General features: G+C 38.0%; 1 protein-coding gene across 5 annotated transcripts in view; it reads left to right on the top strand.

Moving 5' to 3' along the window:
• grh (grainy head) overlaps window positions 1-19,069 on the top strand; it is a 175,977-nt gene that overhangs the window by 10,593 nt on the left and 146,315 nt on the right. The window lies entirely within an intron of this gene.

The following is a 19,069-nucleotide window of genomic DNA, read 5'->3' as shown; positions in this document are numbered from 1 at the left end:
AAAAAAATATTTTAAAAATATTTTCCGAGTAATTTTCCCCTTAAAAAATAGTGGGACCCCTTTAAAGAAATTGGTTTTAAAAGCTTCAATTAAGCAAACAATCTTATAGAAAAGTGTCTAGGCGTGATGGTCTGCGCGCACACGAATCTATAATTACTTCTCTTTTAAAATATCAAGCCGTTTTCGCTGTAGAAGGGGCTCGCTGGAGTAAAAAGAAGCAAAAAAAAACATTCTGAATAAATGTTCTGACCCAAAGGTACAACGTGCCTGCGGTTCCGACATTTTTGGGAAAATATAATTTAAGTTTTTCCTTCCTTAGAGAGTGTCTCAGCGAATAGGGTTCGCTTTTCACGAATTCCCCTTGTCTGCTATAAAAAAAATATTTTTTCAATGGACTAGAAAATTTCCCCCTTTTTTGATAAGGTTAGAAATTCCGACTTTGCTTTTCAGTGAAACCAAGAATAACTATGTTGGGGCGATTTTTAGCGTTTCTTCCAATACCCCCTCATGTTGGAATATTTCACTTTGCCTTAAAATTTATGCTTTAAAAGTATTAATCTGACGTATGCGTGGCTAGGGGGAATTCAGACTAGGATGTTATTCTGACGTCATACGTCAGTGACCGATGACGTCAACTTAGGTTTATTTTTGTTGTGAAAATTGATATCCTAATTTAGTTATTTTAGAAGCCGATAGATGGTGGTGCTATTATGGAAATTAGCAGTTGCGTGACTTACTCTGATAACATTGTTGGATATAATATCGAGGTTAACGCGGAATTTTAGCAGTTTCTTCTAAATTATTTTTCTTATGCAAATAGAGCACATTTTAAAAATAATTCAAATTGCGTTTTTTTTTCAATGATTTCCGTTTATAATTTTTCACAAATGTTTCCCTCTTAGATATTACTAAGAACGTATTTAGTTATCTAAGAACCTTGAGCCAAGGCAATGCTGAGGACATTCTATTCGGAATGACGATGTACTTAAATATGCTTGTACAAAACTATGATATTTTTATTATGGAATTAACCAATCTATTAAGCCCGGTTCACACTTACCCCTAAAATCGCTTCGTTTTAGATAACTAGTTTTCAAAACTAGCGTGAGAAATCACTTCGTGTTGGTTCGGGAAGCAACTCGTCCAAGTCGGTTCGCTCAGAATCGCTTTTAAAACGACGGGTTAGTAATTGCTCGTATTTTCAAAAATAATGGGAATAAAATTCGAATTAATGTCTAATAATATTACTGTATGTATAGTAAACATGATTAACTAATTGTTTTGGGATAAATTTTAGTATTTTCAAAATTCTGGTCATAATTTGCGATGACTACCTTTGGTTACAAGCGAACGAGGGTGAAGCGATTTCACACGTGTGAACCAAGAATTATCATCGGCGGTCAAAACTGGCATTCAAACCGACCTAAACTGTGTTTTACGCTCTAGTGTGACCATGGCTTATGGTATAATTGTATATTTACCATAAAAAAATTCCTTAGTCTTATTCTAATAGGTAAAATATATTTAAACTTAGGTTTTCGGTAGTTAAAAAATAGTTAATTTTTTTATTATTCTGGACATTAAATTGACCACAGACCACCTACCCCACGAATAGGTGGTCTGTGGTTTGACGTTTAAAAAAAAAATTGTAAAAAAGTAAGTATTTATAAAAAAAAGCTGGGTTTTGCAACTCCCAGATGGCACTACGTGCGTATATTTTGGCACAGTCATTCTGAAAAGTTTAAGAGCGTGACAGCAAGAGCCATTGCCACCGTCCAATGCTCTTAGAGACTTAAATACGTTCTTGATAAGACGCTTTTTTTAAACAATGATAAACGTTTCCTTTTCAATTCTATTTCTAGTTCTTTTGTTTTGTTACGAATAAACAAACATTTCTTATCAGTTTAAACGTTTCTCCTACGATTTTATATTGCTCTAGCTCCGCGGCGTGCGCGGGATATTCTCGCTGGTATTTATGTGGGTTGGTCGTGATTTAGTTGCTCGGATGAGCCCGGTAAATATCACGCTATCTTCCAACGTGAGTTGCTTCTCCGAATGAAATAATATTTAAATTTATTGTTAGATATTGAGGGAGGAGGTTTTTGTAAAATAAAATAAAAAAAAATCGGAAAATGGGGGCACTGATGTATTTTGGCGAAATATGTAAAGGCAAGAAAAAATTTAAGATCTCGATCTATATGAGAGAGAGAGAGAGAGAGAGAGAGAAAAGTGAGCCAGTTTGGAAATCGTTCCGAAAGGAGACCCTGACCCCTTTCGTCAGTATTTGTTTTTCATCCAGTCTGTTTCGGCAGTCGGTTTAAATATATGTATTTTTTGAATAATGGGTGGACCGATTTTTTCTTCTATCTCTCTCTCTCTTATTATTTAAGATATAAACGCGAAAAAAAAACTCAAGAGATATATCTCTCGATCCAGAAATTGGATCGCTGGCTCACGTTTTCTTAAACTTTGACATTTGAGATGGAAGTGAGTTCGCTGTAAATTCTGGGCGCATAGAAAAGGCGCGCCTTGAAATCGTGAAGAGTTTGGCCGATGTTCTATTTTTAAGGTTGAGCTCATATTATCGTAAGTAACGTAATAAACGGAAGTACGACACTGAACGATTTCTGTTGATGATAGTGATTAGTGGCGGAGTGGTTAGCACTTTCACCTCACAGCAAGGGTTCGATCCCAACTTGTGGCACTGGGTGAAAACTCGTAACAACTCCTTCTGCGTTGAATTTGAAAGTTCTTTCCCCACTGGATTAAAGAGTTTTTCCCCGAGCTCTTCGGTTTCCCCTTCAATAAACACTTGTAGAGGTTAACGGTAATAGTTAGTGTAGGGAGCTGTTGGCTCGCGTTGCTTGAAGGGCTTGCTACCACCCTCCCCTTTAATGGCTTTGAAAATCGCTTGATGACTTAGACCTAAGGTGATGCCTTGGATATTAACCTAGCTGATTTTTATTATAAAAAATAAACAGTTACCTGACACTTCCAAAGACTAGTAACAGCTCTCGGATAGTCCTCAGTGAACCGCCACGTAATGATTTATATGGTCAATGGCGAAACAAACTATAAATTATTAGCTTCGGGAAAATAGGTGTATGCTATTTATGTTATTATTAGTGAAGGGTATGATTTCGATATTTTGCACTATTGACGTTTCGGTCAAGCTTATTGTTGTCTTCGGTCAAAAACCAAAGTTATCATTTGTCCTATCCTTCGGTCGATAACATTGACGACATCGTCGGCAAGCGGCGTGTTTTCCCAGTTTTTAACCTACATATTTGATTTTGTTTTAAACGTTAAGTTAAAAAAGAACATGATATATTATTTCGCGAGTAATTTTCGACTTTTTTTTTGTTTGGGGAAGGTGGGCTGCTTGTACGCCCCGCACCCGGAACATACGGTTGCGAGGGAAAAAACCCGAAATCTGCATCTTAATAGGTTCCGAGCGTTGTAGTTGACGAAATGAAGACTCCGCGAGTTCAGTCAGGGCGTGGGCGCCGCGTATCTTAACTCCCAAAAACTTATAATCGTCTTTATAATGAATATACTCCTAGAAGATCTGAAAGATTCATCCGCCTCTTAACGGAAGTTTGTACAGAAAGACAAAAGATACATTCGCTTCTCCAGCTTTTATTACAAGATGCCTTGTCTTATCTTGGCATACTAAAACATATTCGGTAGTTACGGAGGAGTCCGGGAGACCACGAAAACGAGTAACACACCTATTTTTGGATACGTTTTGGTCCAAATTATCGCGCTAATGAACTCGGTGTTCGTTTAAATGTGTTGTATATTTTTGGGTTCGATGCGGGTACCTCGGTATGATATTTCTGCTTCGCGTAGTTTTGGAGGTATTTATAAATTACCTTTAATATTAATAGCCTTTTCGGTTGATTCGGAGTGCATCTCGGTACGAATCTCTTTGGAATTTGAGAAATGGGGGTCGTATCTTGATGTTTGTGACCTTTTTCACGACCTTTCGGTACACAAGCGGGATACTAAATTCGGAGAATTTTCTCGCGGAAAAAATAAAAACGATTCTCCGCCTCTGTAAATCTCCGCTCATGTATTTATCCGCTCACGTATGATAAAAGTATATTGCTCGAGAAACGAGTTACAAAGTTTGAAAACATTTAAAATAAAATCTGTTTTCACCTTGGAACCGACGGATGTAAAATTGTTGCTTCCGTTTTGTATCGTAAAATCGAATAATTACTTAAAGTTTTTTTTTTATTCAAAGAAGAAAGGGCTGATTTGAGTCTGAGAAGACCGCGAGCCCGGCGAAGACACCATCTGATTAATCAGGGCGAGATATGTGTAACGGCCACGCCAACGGGGGGATACGTGGGGACAGGGGTGGGGACACCCGTGGCGGAAGTATTCCGACCACCCGTTGGGGGATTGGTGGTCGTCCTCACACGGCCATCCACAAACTCTGCCTCCCGGACGCCTGGGAGTAGAGGAGTGAGCCACTACTACCGGCTACTTAAAGTTTAGATAAACAAAAATGGTTGTTGTCCATTGTAGAGCTCGGTGAAACAGATATATTAACCGCTAAAATTTCGATTAACCATAAAAATTACGATTAACTGTTTATTCGTGGATATTATCCATACTAAAAAGCAATTTAACATGTAAAAATAAAATATTTTTTCGGATAATTTGTGGATAAATATGTGTTTTGGATAAAAATAAATAAAGTTATTAATTCGGTTCATTGGGACCTTTTGTTTTGTTTTTTACTTCTGCCCCGAGATATAGCCGGGTACGCAAAAAACTTTATACCTAAACAAAATTGCTACAGGTGTACTAACGGTAAGGTTAGGTTAGGTTAGGTTAGGTTAGGTTAGTCTCTCACTTCCCTAGGGTGGCGCGCTTTTATAAATATATTTATGCTTTGAACTTTTTATTTATATCAAGAATACAATAATTCGAACAATTTCATTTTTTAATGTGAATGGTTAAGTTTGTAGCAATTGCGTCGAGTAAGGCTAACGCGACTTCTACATTCGAATCCTCCTTTGTGAGCTATTTTCTCCATTTTATTTAACTGGCTCCAATAAGACTATCAACACTTATTTATATAAGAAGTAAACCTATTTAAAAAACGTCTCATAAAAACGAAATTTGATGTACTATAAAAAATAATATAAACTTGCAAAATTGGGCTGTAAACCGCACAATTGGGGTATTTTCGATCGATTGGGACTCAATGTTAAATCGTTTTCGAACGAATGGGATTTCGGTTGAATGGGACCAAAGTCATATTTTATACCTATCTCGAAACAATCTATATAATCTCTGTCGTTTCAAACAAAAAGCTAAGAACGTCTAACTACGCGTCGATTCGGCCGTCTAGACAAATAAGGTGATCAAGGATTTACGCCATCCCCAGACATAACATCGAAGCCGATCTTATCAAATAATTCCGTCTAATTTTATCTTCCCCGGTACACTCTATACACTCTCTGTTTACCATATTGACCCAACCCGGCGTAAAGTTTGTTTACGACAACGTCTTTTTAAGTTACGTCTTGTCATCGACTTCTTTGAAGACGCGAAAAATCGGCCGCCCTTTCCAGAAACGTTTGTGTAACCCTGGCCGGTCTCCAATTGACCCTGCGTGGCACCGTAGTAAATAATAACCAAGATATAAGACCCATACGATATTTTCTTTATGAGGGACACAATATACCGTAGCTAGGAAGGGTGCTCTGAGAAAAACGGGCCGAATGCGAATTGCTCAACGCTCGGGCCACATTCCTGGGCTCGACACAAAAGAAGGTTCACGCATTATTGCGTTCTAGTATTGCGTATAGACGTGATATTCCTGACATTAGCATATTGGAAGCGAAAGGGGAGAGAACTGGCCAACCCATCCTCGCACTTCCGTCGCTGGAACCCTTTCTCAAAGGATTATTTGGACGCCGTATGCAAATTCGCCAGAGAGAACTGTTCTTTACCTCCCGTTTTATTGTTGGAGCCGATTCTATTCTTCCCAGGCGGCGCTCGCGGCATCATTCTGGCAACCATGTCGAACCCTTTCACGCGCCTCCGTGTTCCAGCGATCCTCGCCGAGGACTTTCTCCGTGTCCTCCAGGTGCGCGACGCCTCGGGAAGAAAAACAGAAGGTTTACGTCGTCAAACCTTCCGAGCTTAACCCTTTTGCTTATCTTACGAACCCCGCCTATGGTGCCTGGCGAAATTCAAACGCGCCAATTCAACGATTTTCCTCTTTCTGCGCTTCGACCATCACCATCCATCAGACGCCAGAGACGTAACCCATTGGCGTGCCCATGCCTGCCGACTCGACAATGGAAACCCGCGTGTATAAATATTTAACTGTCGAACACTTCCTTTTTGGCCGCTCTGACTAAGCAAGATCGAAGCGAAGAGTAAATGCTTTTAATTGCGGATCCGCTTATAAACGCGTATACATTCGTAGATTTAGCCGAGCTTTTGTTACGATTTGAGTAATGGTATTTTCCAAGATGTCAGTGACGCGTTGTTCAACCGTTTCCTTTTCGTAATCTCCATCGCGATCGGTGCGTTTCTAAAGGATACGCGCCTCCAAATCCCATCCCCAACTTTCCATCTGTAATAGATGGTTATTTAAATAATGTCACCTTGACCAGTAATGCCACTAAAGGTAGAGTCAGATAGTCTTATAGCCTAAGTGGAATTTCAAAAGGGACAACGGATTTGATGTAATAAGGGGGAGCATTTCTGAAATTACAACCAAAGTAATTGTTAAAATAGCCAATATTCAATTTGAAACGAAATATAATAATTAAACCCGCTACGACTGGTTCTTGAAAGTTAGTAATAAAATTAGAATATTAAATTTTCAAACCACTATAAGAGCGACAAAAATTTGTATCCTACTCTTAGTGCCGTTACTGACCTTGACCATGTCCCGTTCAAGGTTAAACAATCCGGTATACGGATCGTTTATTTTTGTATTCCAATTAGTAGATCATTTTTCCATTAGTCTAGCAAACAGCCGGTTGCATTTCGTATTCCTCAACAACGTAGCAATCGCAGCTTTGATCCACAAGTTCGTTCGTGCCCCACCCCTTAAAATCTGCCGTCGTATCTTTACCATTTAGTATAGGGACGTAACGGAGCAAAATTCAATTTGGAATTAGGAGCATCTGTCGAGTGTGTAGGAACTTAAAGACGGGGGTTGTTGTTCTTGCACGGTTTTTTATTCCGGGGACTCGTCTAAGCCATGGTAAGCCCCCCGAAGAAGATCAACGGTGTACGTATTGTGCAGGGGGCGTTGATGGCCGTCGGGGGTTTTCAAAGGGGCGTCTTGGGGGGGGGGGTAACGCGGGGATTTAGCGTGGGAACACTCCAGCTTTCACTTTCGAGAGGTATTTTTTTATAACCGCTCGTTTCAATTCTTCCTTGTTGGTGATGCCGTAATAAAGGTCACCTCGTGAACGCGGAAAATAGGTGCGTGAACCGTAGACGGCCCCTCACCTCGCATCCCGAGCGCCATCTTGTAGTGATAGCCCTTACTGCCTGCCGTCACAGATGGATTTTCTCAGCCCCATCTCCCCCTCCCGTATTTCTTGTCATTAAATAGTTGAATCGACGCTAGATGGAGGGTACAATCTATTCCATGGAAGTCAACGCCTACGTTGCTGTAACTTACCTTTCTTATTGATTGCTTAAATGGACGCTTTCGAATTAAAGACGAATAATGATTTTCGGTTAACCGATTTATGAAGCGTTTATCATCAAATACTTGGCACGAGTTTTGAGACGAAACGGGCACGTCCAATTTAATCCTATATTTGAATTCCACAAATAATCGCAAACACCTCAATTTGAATATTCACTCTTTGAAATATTCATACATAAATCATTTCTATTCAATAATAGAAAATTGAGGGGAATTTTAACAGAGGGATATTTAAGGGATTCTGAAATGTAACAACTAGAAATAATTGCGCGTTTGGGAGCGGTGCTGAGGTCCGTTTGAATTTTTTCGATAATAGCTCGCGTCATTATTCGTGCTTATACATTCGTAGAAAATCATCTCAATTTTTATTCGCGTTTAAATAAATTTGAAGAAAATAATAAATTCTCTAGAGGGAATAAAAAAATATATTTTTTTTATCGATTTCCTCCGAAAGATGGCGAAGTTACATCCGCCGTTATTAGCCCAGAGTAGACCCGGAATTTTTTTTAATATTAATGTTATGCACGACTGACGAATTTCGCGTTTACTGGTATGTATATATACGAATGTTATTATTCAAATGAAAATGCTTTCGCTATCGTTGCTTCCAACGCGTGAATAAATATTTCCATTTTATGTAAAAATCTGCGGAGAAAACTTCGGCGACTGGGTGACCAGGAATCTAGCGCTACGCTCTTCATCCGAAGCGCTTTTAACGCGTGGATGGTCCCCGCCTTCGACAACGCTACGTATACCCCCCCCCCGCCCCGCCCCGAGTGAATCGATTGTGGTACCAAATGTGGAACGGTTTTCCTAGTTTCCAAGCTCGCTGTGGCAGACTAGTTTTGGGCAATGTCAAGGTGAAGAGACACCCCATTTTCCACTTTCTTTTCTTTATCAAGTTCTGGGTTGCTGCGAGACTGATGTAGGAAGTTGTCGATTTTTATTGAAAGGAGGCCCGACAGTTTAGAAAGTGAGCTCCTCTAGCCTGTTATGAATATAAAAAATACATCCATTTGAAAAGGAGGTATTTGTGGGTTATCTAGCGGTACCTTATGGAGCAGGTTCGGTCACTCTCACCCTACCGCTTCCGTTTCGGTGCCATTGACTCGAAATTCTCTCGATTTCCACTTATTAACGACAATATCGTACGTTCGATCGTTATGGTTTATTTGATAACGAAACTGAAATTATCGGTAACAAAATTTAATTATTCGATAACAAAAATGCAAATATTCGATAAGAAAATTAAAATATTCGATAAGAAAATTAAAATATTCGATAAGAAAATTAAAATATTCGATAACGGAATTAAAATATTCGATAACGGAATTAAAATATTCGATAACGGAATTAAAATATTCGATAACGGAATTAAAATATTCGATAACGGAATTAAAATATTCGATAACGGAATTAAAATATTCGATAACGGAATTAAAATATTCGATAACGGAATTAAAATATTCGATAACGGAATTAAAATATTCGATAACCGAATTAAAATATTCGATAACCGAATTAAAATATTCGATAACCGAATTAAAATATTCGATAACGGAATTAAAATATTCGGTAAGAAAATTAAAATATTCTGTAACAAAATTTCAGGTATTCGATAACAAAGGTAAAATTTAAAGATCGAGACTGAAAGTATTAAGTCGTTGCAAAGTTTTTACGGACTAGACCGACCTTGAAAGTATTGCGTGAAAAATATATAAAATATCAAATTGAGGCGTTATTTCAATTTCGTATTTGTGTGGCGTGTTTCTAAAAATAATTCTACACTCTATAGATTCGAAGAAAAAATAAATTTGAAAGGCCCGAAATACGCGTAAATTGAATAGGGTCGCCATATTGAACACCGCCTTACGAAGGAATCTTTTTCTGTATAAATAGTGTATTTATAGCATTCTTTGATTTTCAAGAAAACGGTATTACAAATCCGTGAATTTGGGAATAAACCGTAACCTTTTTTGTTTGCGATTTTCTATTCATTCAACGCGTCATTGTAGATTCCAAAAGGATTATTCTTCGGGAGACGGGGCTATAGCCAGGATGACTAAAAATATAAAACCCTTCTCTTGTATATTTATAAACAGTCCATCTTCTTTCATGGTACGAACGAACAGAGCCACTAGGGTCGACCAGAATGTTGTTTGGGAATGACTTTAACAGAAAAATATCAGCGAATCTCTTTTTTTAGCGCGCCTTTTTATTCCTTTTTTTTTCCTATTGGGAATAAAAGTTGCGTAGTATTATTCTTGCGGGGGCAATAATGGTTCGAGTTGAATGATAAATTCTTCGTCTGAGACCCCCTGCGTTTCTTTTTAAGACTTTTTGTTTCGGATTGGCGCTTAAAAATTTGATCCTTGAACCTTCATTACCTGTTCATTCTTCCTGCTTCTTTTGAACTTGAAAGAATGGACGCGAAAATGGTTAAAAAATGTTTGTCGACGGATCCTCTGGCAACGAACGGTTCTGTTGTTGGCGACTGAGCTTTATATCGACAGCCACCGACCAAAAGTCGTTAAGTTTTTACGCGTCGAGTCCAATGGACTCTCGTTGCATCTAAAAGACAAAGATTATGGGCCTCTTCGCGTCCGATTGTTAGCCAGTTTGACCCTCCGCGGAGGTTAAAAGTTGTTGAACGAATCTTGCGGATTTAACAATGGCTTCGTTCCCACGAAAGCGTCGCGTGTTCCTTCCGTAGTTCGCCATTTATTCAATTTGCAATAATGTACCGTATTTTAGGTAATTATTTTTTTGTAGTTACGCTGGACTACCGACGGACAAAGTAATAAGGTCTATGGATTTATTTTATTTTCCTCGTCAGATTTGAGTAGCTTAAAATATGAAATTCTAAGATTTGTATATAAATCTTTCACCGAGCAAATGAAACTCTATTTACGCTTTAGATAACGTTCAGTTTAAAGATAAAATTAAATCCATCACAGAAACTCGAAACAAAATTCAATGTCATGTCAGAAATTTTCGTTAACTTTTCTCGATCGCTTTAGAAAATTAAAGTTCTGAATAATTGTTATTTAATCCCTCTTGTTATAAATTGGAAGGCATCGGGGGGAAAAGCGAGAGAGCTTTGTACGTGGAATAGGTGACAATGATATATCGCCAAATTCATTTCGCAAGCGGGCAACGCCGCCTTGTGGCGATAAAAAGAGCTAGAGGATTTCCTTTGTCCCGTTTGATAATCTTCTCGGTTTTATTCGTTCGGAAAACCCTTTTGTAGTGTTGCCACGCAGAAAAGAAAAAAATGCGCGTATATTTGAATGCCCTCCGTTTTTCCTTCTCTAAGCAAAACCCTTTTATATTTCACATTCCTTCTTAGCATACCAGCAAGGCTCACTCTCAAATATTTTCTGAAGTCGTGAAACAGCCGCGTTAATAACGACACAGAGATAAAAAAAAGGTCCCCTAGCTGTATTTTACGATTTGTTTACTTCGGATTAATACGAAAATCGTTTCTGAAAAAGACAAATTGTAATTTAGCCAACCCAAATTCGCATCCATTTTATTCATTCGTGAATCGCGAATTTTAAATTGACAATACTATTAAAACCAAAAACTATTTTAATAAAGCAGTTTAAAGGCAGTATTAGGGGATTCGAGTTGGGATCTACCAAGGCACAGATACTGAAAAGGTTTTAAATCTAAAGATTTTTCGATTAATTTTAAAAACTGAAATATATTTTGTTATATTTCATAATTGTTCTAAAACAATTTCCACTGAATTTCCTGGTATTGATCGTTATACATATTTATCTTACGTAAATGTATATATTTTAAATCCCTTTTCTTAAAGCATTCCCAGGAAACTCAGAGGGGCCCCAAATTGGGATTTCTGAACACAATATTTAAGAATTTACTTTAGTGAATTTGTACCTAAAACTACTAAATGGAATGTAACTTTAATGACAAATGCGTGTATTTCGGATAACCTTTACCGTATAAGGCGAATAAATTTCATATTTACGGCCTTCAATATTTAAAGTCATCAACAACGATTTAGTGTTATTTTTTCCAGCATATGGTCCATAAAACAAACGATTCGATTCAGTTGAAGAATTAACTGCCATTTTTTCCCTGGCAAAGAGTAATTGTCATAATCTTCGCTGTCCTTGAGAGTGGTGTCCGAGACCACCATTCTCGGCTATTGCCAGTAAACAAAAGAGCGCGGTTTCGGTGTGATACATGACGCTCTTGGCACACCGCGTTCTCGTTTGTTCCCGAAGGCCATCTCTGTGATTCCCTCGCGTGAGCAATCTGTGCTAGATATTATTATATCGCGTACATAATCCTGTCAAGATGGCAGTCGAGCGTAAGGGTTGTTATTATTCATAACCCCGTGTACCATTCCGGTACATCAAACAATTACTGGCTTTCTTTCCTCCTGGCTCGACCAGACGATGTAGACTTGGCTGTGTCGGCGTAGCTTAGCACCTGGTTGAAGAATGTTTGCGCCATTTGTTCCACGGTGTAGGATGAAATTGCGGCGCGAAATTTGGCACGGCGATTCGCGGTCTGGAAATGATTTCCATTGAAAAGGGTTTTCGCGGTCGCCCTTTATTTTGGTCCTTCTTATCTACTCTTCTTCCCCTCTAACCTGGTGAAATTTTTAAATAACGCCCAGCCCATATTATGTTTGTGCATCTGTCTGAGCTTCTCCAACTGCTCTCCCCTCGCTGCTGTCCCTTTTATCATGACTGTGATATCGAAACGTTTCATCGCGTTTCGTAATATTTTTTTTGGCTACCCTTCGCGAAGGATTTACATTGAAAGTTTTGGGTTGGGTTAGAATTTCGCTTCTCCAAATGGCTCGGGTTGGTCGAAAATAGAGCGTAGGGCGTTGATTTTCTATTTCTACCGGGTATATTGTTCAAATTTAAGCTCTGATGATTCATTCTAAAGCGTTGTATTTGCTCAAAGAGTTAGATGAATAAATTTACGCTGGATTTCTGATTTAAAAATATATCTAATAATTCCATTTCTGTATTTTTAAATTTCCAGATATTGCCCAATATTTTCGATATTTTATCAAATATTTTCGATATTTTATCAAATATTTTCGATATTTTATCAAATATTTTCGATATTTTCGATATTTTATCAAATATTTTCGATATTTTCGATCTTTTATCAAATATTTAAGATATTTTCGATCTTTTATCAAATATTTTCGATATTTTCGATATTTTATCAAATATTTAAGATATTTCGCGAGGGGACGCTGATAACAAGGGTGTAGCTATACCTCTACTCAGTTTGATGTGCCTGTAATCGGTGTACAGATTTCTGGGAAGTGATTCACCCGTCGATAATTCTGATTTTTCTTAGAGTAAATATATTTTCCATCATTTCTCGAGATTTCTCTGGATTTCTCACATTTTCTAGATGTAAAAAATTAATATTTCGATTTCTAGATACCCAGATTATGTGGCTAGCCCCTCGTACATACTTAATTGATTTATATTATTTGAAATGCCGGCTTATGATCAGATCTTCAAAATTTTCCTCTGCCCGACCATGATTAAAATAACAACGGACCAAGTGACAACTTATCGTATTGTTAAAAAGTCAACTTGAAATAGTTCCAGATTGAAATAGATTTATACTGAGGCAATTCTCAGACGATCGTGTCAATTGTTTATCCTTCTCTTAAAATATAACTGCTAAGTAATGATAGGAAAATAGACTTCCGCTCACCCAATCGGTAGGGAGCCTATTGTTTCACGTACAATTTCGTCGATTTCAATCTGCCGTAGCCCGTGAAGCGTGTATGGTCAACACGCTGAGTTGGGAATACAATTTAGGCGTTTAATTAATTCCTAAATTGATCACGGCGTCAGAAATTACCGGCTGATGAGAAGGAACATTGGTCGCTAGAGAAGAGGAAAGTTTGAAAGCGAAATGGAGTTTGCTCATGTGTGCCTAGAGGCAAATGCCCTAAAGCGCATTGTTCCTTCCGTCATTATTGAGAATGGACGAGAGTGAAATTATTTCTAGTGAGGGAGACTCAACATTCGGCCATTCTCCCCAAAGTACAAATAAATAGATTCTTGGTACGGACAGAAAATGTTTCGTCTTCGTAATCGTCATCAGCGATTCCCGCCTCCTTTGGTCTTAGAATGATGACACGGTTGCGAGCGCAGCACGGAGGATAACCACCGGCGTAACACGCTATTAGCCAGCTATTCCGTGCCTGTAACCAATTTGAATGATTCCACGCTCCGCTGGCCTATCTATGGAATAGAACATATAGATATAACCATAAGTAACATATTAAACATAAGTATGGCACAGAATTCGATTAATGATAGTCTGTCGTGGAGTGATTGCGAAATAGGAAGTTTCCGAATAGGAAACTCGTCCCTTCCTACGACTCCTTCCGCGTTGAGTTTGCAAGTTCTCTCCCCACTGGTTGAAGGGGTTTCCCTCGAGTTCTTCGGTTTCCCCTTCCATAATAACTTGTTGAGGTTAACGGTAATATTGAGTGTAGGGAGCGGTTGGCTCGCGTGGCGTGAAGGGTTTGACAACCACCCTCCTACGCATTGTAACCCGGCCACCTGAATTAATGGCTTTGAAAGTCGCTAGATGACTTTGGCCTAAGGTGGTGCCTTGGGTATTAGCCTAGCTGACTATTACTATTATTTATAATTAATACTCTTTCCGTTGGCAAAATAGTTGGTTAGATTTATGCCGAGAAATACGAGCGTAGACGCGTTTAGGTTTATAATAATTTTTTATCTTCCGATTTAATAATTCATCATTATTTTCCAAAAATAAGCTTTAATAACAACTTTTGTAAGCGTTTCAATTTTCAATAGGCCTTGGCTGGTCCGTCATAAAGGCTACCGGCGGACCGTCGTTGATTTTTCGGGCATCCTCCAAATAATATTAAGAATTCGCGGAGAGTTGTCAGTCCGTCAGTATAGGTAATGGCTTACGTTGTCATTGGCGAAACAGACTATCATTAAAAATTTGCATTGGTTGAATAGGAATTAAGTGTCATACTTATGATTATTATGTTACTTATGATATGACGTATAAAAATATATATTTTTTTTACGTATGCGCGGAAAGAGAAACTTTCCTCTTTCCGTGGTTCGATGACGTCACGGTGACGACCTTGAATATTTTCGTGGAAATATTTTTTTATTTCTAATGTATTTTTTTATGGGCATTAGGAAGAATGCTTAAAGGAGGGCTTTGGGGCCGAATTCCAAAGAAGAAAGTTAGGGCGGGCGGGAGGGAGGGGGAATTATGATTTTAATGGTACGTTGAAAGTCGAGCAAACCAGCCAACCGTAACAATATAAAAAGAACATTCTTAATTATCCACACAAAATGTCCACTGTTGCCTAGATTTGAGAGTCGAATTCTAGTCAGACTGGCCGGCTGTTCCGACCAGTATTTGTTAGGAAAGCGATCAAACGGTATCCTCCGTTATCACCCACATTCACCTCCCGACCAAACCAACTGTGTCCTCCTGCCACGAACTACATGAACGAATCGAAGATGTTCTCTATGAAGGTGTCCCCCCCTCCATAAATTCAAGGTCGAACGCGGGTCACGAACCTCTTTATACGGGGCGAGGGTCTCCCTTGGTCCCAGGACAATGTCAAGGTTTCTTTCATTTTCGCTGTCTGCCCGGGCTTTTTTTAAGACGAGGACACAATAGCCTCTAGTCCAGAAGGACCTCCGAAGATGGCAGGTTATAGATCGGTGTCTTTGGGTTTCTGGGCTATAACGGTGTCGGGGTTTCACTGGTTTTTTTCTCGAGATATATCCCACTTTTCTCAAAATCTGCCCGTCCACTATCAAAAGTTGTTTGTAAGAAACGGCGGAACCCGCGTGTGTGCTGAATATCGAGTTTTCATTGACGCTTTTTTTTCCCTTCTCCCTCGACTACTTTCTTTGGCCCGGGGAGAAGTCTTCAAGGTCCCGCGGGAAGAATACCCGGGTCCTCCTTCCGCCATTACATTAGTACGAGCCCCATCTAGATTACCACCATCGGTAATCGCGACGACTATACCTGTTTTTACGATATTACTACCGTCACAAGTAACGTAATAAACGTAAGTATGACACGCGTTATTATCCCAATATTTATATAGAGGAAAAAGTAACGAATGCTATAATCATTTTTTAGTTTTTTCCAATTGTTTGTTTATTATTAATTTTTGAACTTCGGCCCTAGTGCTATAATGAATTGTCACACTCATAATAGTGTCTACACCTGACGAAGAATCATGGTGTTTTATTGTATTTTGCTCCTTTTACAAGCAATTAAAGTCATGAGAATTTGTCGTAAATAATTTATTTTTATTATATTATATATACCATGACCAAGAGAAATCCCATTGTTTAACGAATGCTAAGTTTGATATTATCATAAGTAGCGTAATAAAGATAAGTAAAACCATAAGTGTATACATAAATGTGACACTTCCTATTCTTCACATGCAAAAGTTTTACTGAGAGCTATTCACAAGACAGAATGTATTACGAGCTTCGTCACCGTTTTGCGTCCGCTTGCTCCCGCGTCACACGTAGCCTTTGACAGCGCCTCGCTAGGGGGAAATTTTCTTCTTGCGACGACGTCAATCCGTTACTAGCTCTCAGTAAAATGTTCCCCAAAGTGACAAACTTATGAAACATTATTATAGATTTATGGTAAAACATATTCTTCTGACGCTAATTTTTTTAAATTTTTGTCTATTTGATCAATGACAATATAATCTGAACGTAACTTAGGACTCACAAGTCTCCGTGAGTGGTTAATAGTCTTTGGAACTGTCAGGTTATAGACCTAGTTATTTTAGAATTTTAGACCTAAATGAGTTTCAGCAAGTATTTATTACCATCAAACTAACCACACAATAATTTTATTAACGGTTGAAGTATGGAATTTAAGGCAATAAGAGTCGCTAGATGATTTGAGCCTAAGGTGGGGCCTTGTGTATTAACCTAGCTGATTATTATTATATTCTGATTACGCAATCACTCTGCGACAGACAATCATAAAGATAAATCATTCAGTGTCAAACTTATGGGTATTACGTTACTTTTGCTACTGAGCCACAACTATATAGCTTATACTCTTAAGAAGAAACCTCGACAGGTTTTTTCGCCAGTTTTTGGTGGTATGCGAGCCAAGGGGGCGTGAACCGTTCTCCGTGACATTGTTTTCTTATTGCCGGAAAGATGATCAGATCTTGGGCGAGGTGAAGAAACTTTACACGCTAACCCACTTGGCCTACTACTTTTTTGGTCATTACCATATACATTTCGTGCTTAAACATACGGTATCAATTCGTGGAAATTGTGGAATCTTGCCAAAATTTCGACTAGAGTAATTTAGGGATGCGCCGATATATCGAACAATATATCGGCCGATATTAACAAAAGTTACTTATCACAACAATAGTGTATATGATAAAATCATTGTAAAAGACGGTTCGGTACACTGTCATACCATTTTATTAAACAATTTCAGGAAAATAGGTTTGCCAAAGCATATCCGAATATATTTATTTTTATTTTACGTGATACATATTTTCTATCACAAATATCGTTGTTTTTTATTTGTTAACACTCGTAACTTCTTGTATAAAAACGGTATGATCTAGCTTCTGAGGTCTGGCGTACGTAGTGCGGCCAATCAAATAAAATATTCTCATTAATTAGATAATTGATAATGTTCTTTTTTTAAATGTTTTTCTGAAAATATTTTTCTAATACCGGTATCGGCCAATATCGGCTTCGGTTAAGCCGATATTGGCCGATACAGATATTAGAAAAATAGAGTAATTATTGATGTAACGGAGAATTTATGATTCGATAACTGTTAAAGCGAATTAATTACAGTTGTATTTGACATCACTAATCCTTTTAGGACATTTAATTATTGGTCCACGGGAAATTTAACGTCTACTAATATAGCTTAAGGGCTTATTAGTGTCCTTGTAAAACTTTTCCAAAGGCCAAGTTAATAAAATTGGCCTTCTTTATTTTTAGTTCCAGTATATCGTTTTATTTTCGAATTAACACTAGTATAACCAGAAGTATATAATATAGAGTAGAGAGAAGTATCCGTCTTCTAATACCGCTAATGGAATTCGCTTGAAACGTGTATCTTCGCAAGCTCCGGCTGATTTTGCAAAATACATTACGGAAAGGAATATGGCACATGGCAAAATACTTTATACAGTACTTTTTTAAATATCCTCGGAAAAATATGGTTTATAAATAAGTAAATGTACTTATTCAGTATCATTTTTACATTTTATATCAACAGTGGTGCTTCCGCGTGTTGGAAAATTAATGATATATGAAATTAATGATGACTTTAAAAACGGTTTAAATTCACAGTAAAATTTATTTCCTTTAAATAAATTTTCTTTAGAATTTAAACCGTTTTTACGTTTCATTATGAACGTTATATATCATTAATTTTCCAATACAGCGGCTACAATCCTGACTTTCATCATTGAACCCGAGTCATTTGGTTATGAACCGTGGGGAGGGGGCTCCCGTAACCACGAATTCATCCCTGGCCATTAAGGCCCCTTTGCGTTTACCGACAAAACTAGTTTCGACCGAGTCATTGAAAACGGATTAAGCAACTTATTATGATTGAAATTTCGAGCGTGTAATTTGACTAATTGGCAAAACTAGACGGTTATTTCGCGATCGAGTCAGAGTATAAAATTGACGTAATTCTACGGTACCCCTTTTTTTACGTAACCTCGACCCAAACCGGTCGCAGTCTTCTCCTTCCATTTAGCCAGGGTCACATCAAAATCTTAAGAACGGTACGCGCCATTAAATCAATATAAACTTGGGCTAGAAACGACGGTGTGAACGCGACTATAGAGTCTCGAAATTTGCCCTTACAGTTTGTAATCTAATGATTAAAAAAACGCGTGAAAACGAATTCAGCCTATTGCCCGTGTATGATAAATAGTTCTTATTCATAACATTTTCTACCCCGGCTTATACATCACACATTACCTTATACATCGTTAACTACGTGTTCAACAAACCGTCCTAAAATCATGAATACCTAAAAGAAGACTCATTTTTTTAACCAAAAAAAACGAGCCTAGCGAAGTATATTTTTTTCAACCAACCATTTTTTATAAATTTTTATAGCGTCGTTAATAATTTCTTTATCTTTTACGCCAAGCAAGGGCTGTAACAGTTTAGTAGTTAATCGCTAGACGTAAGTCCAAGTAACCAAAAAAAACCTTTTGTTTGGGTAATATCTTTCATAAGGTTTTATGACTTGAAAATTCAGTGTCATTGAAGAATCGCTTCTACGTCTTCCACGACATACAGCTTTGGCGAT

The sequence above is a fragment of the Leiobunum rupestre genome, chromosome 7 (assembly GCF_980474605.1).
Source record: "Leiobunum rupestre chromosome 7, qqLeiRupe1.1.hap1, whole genome shotgun sequence".
Classification (NCBI taxonomy): Eukaryota; Metazoa; Arthropoda; class Arachnida; order Opiliones; family Sclerosomatidae; genus Leiobunum; species Leiobunum rupestre.
The sequence above is the reverse complement of the archived record's forward strand: the minus strand, read 5'-3'. Positions and strand labels throughout refer to the sequence as shown.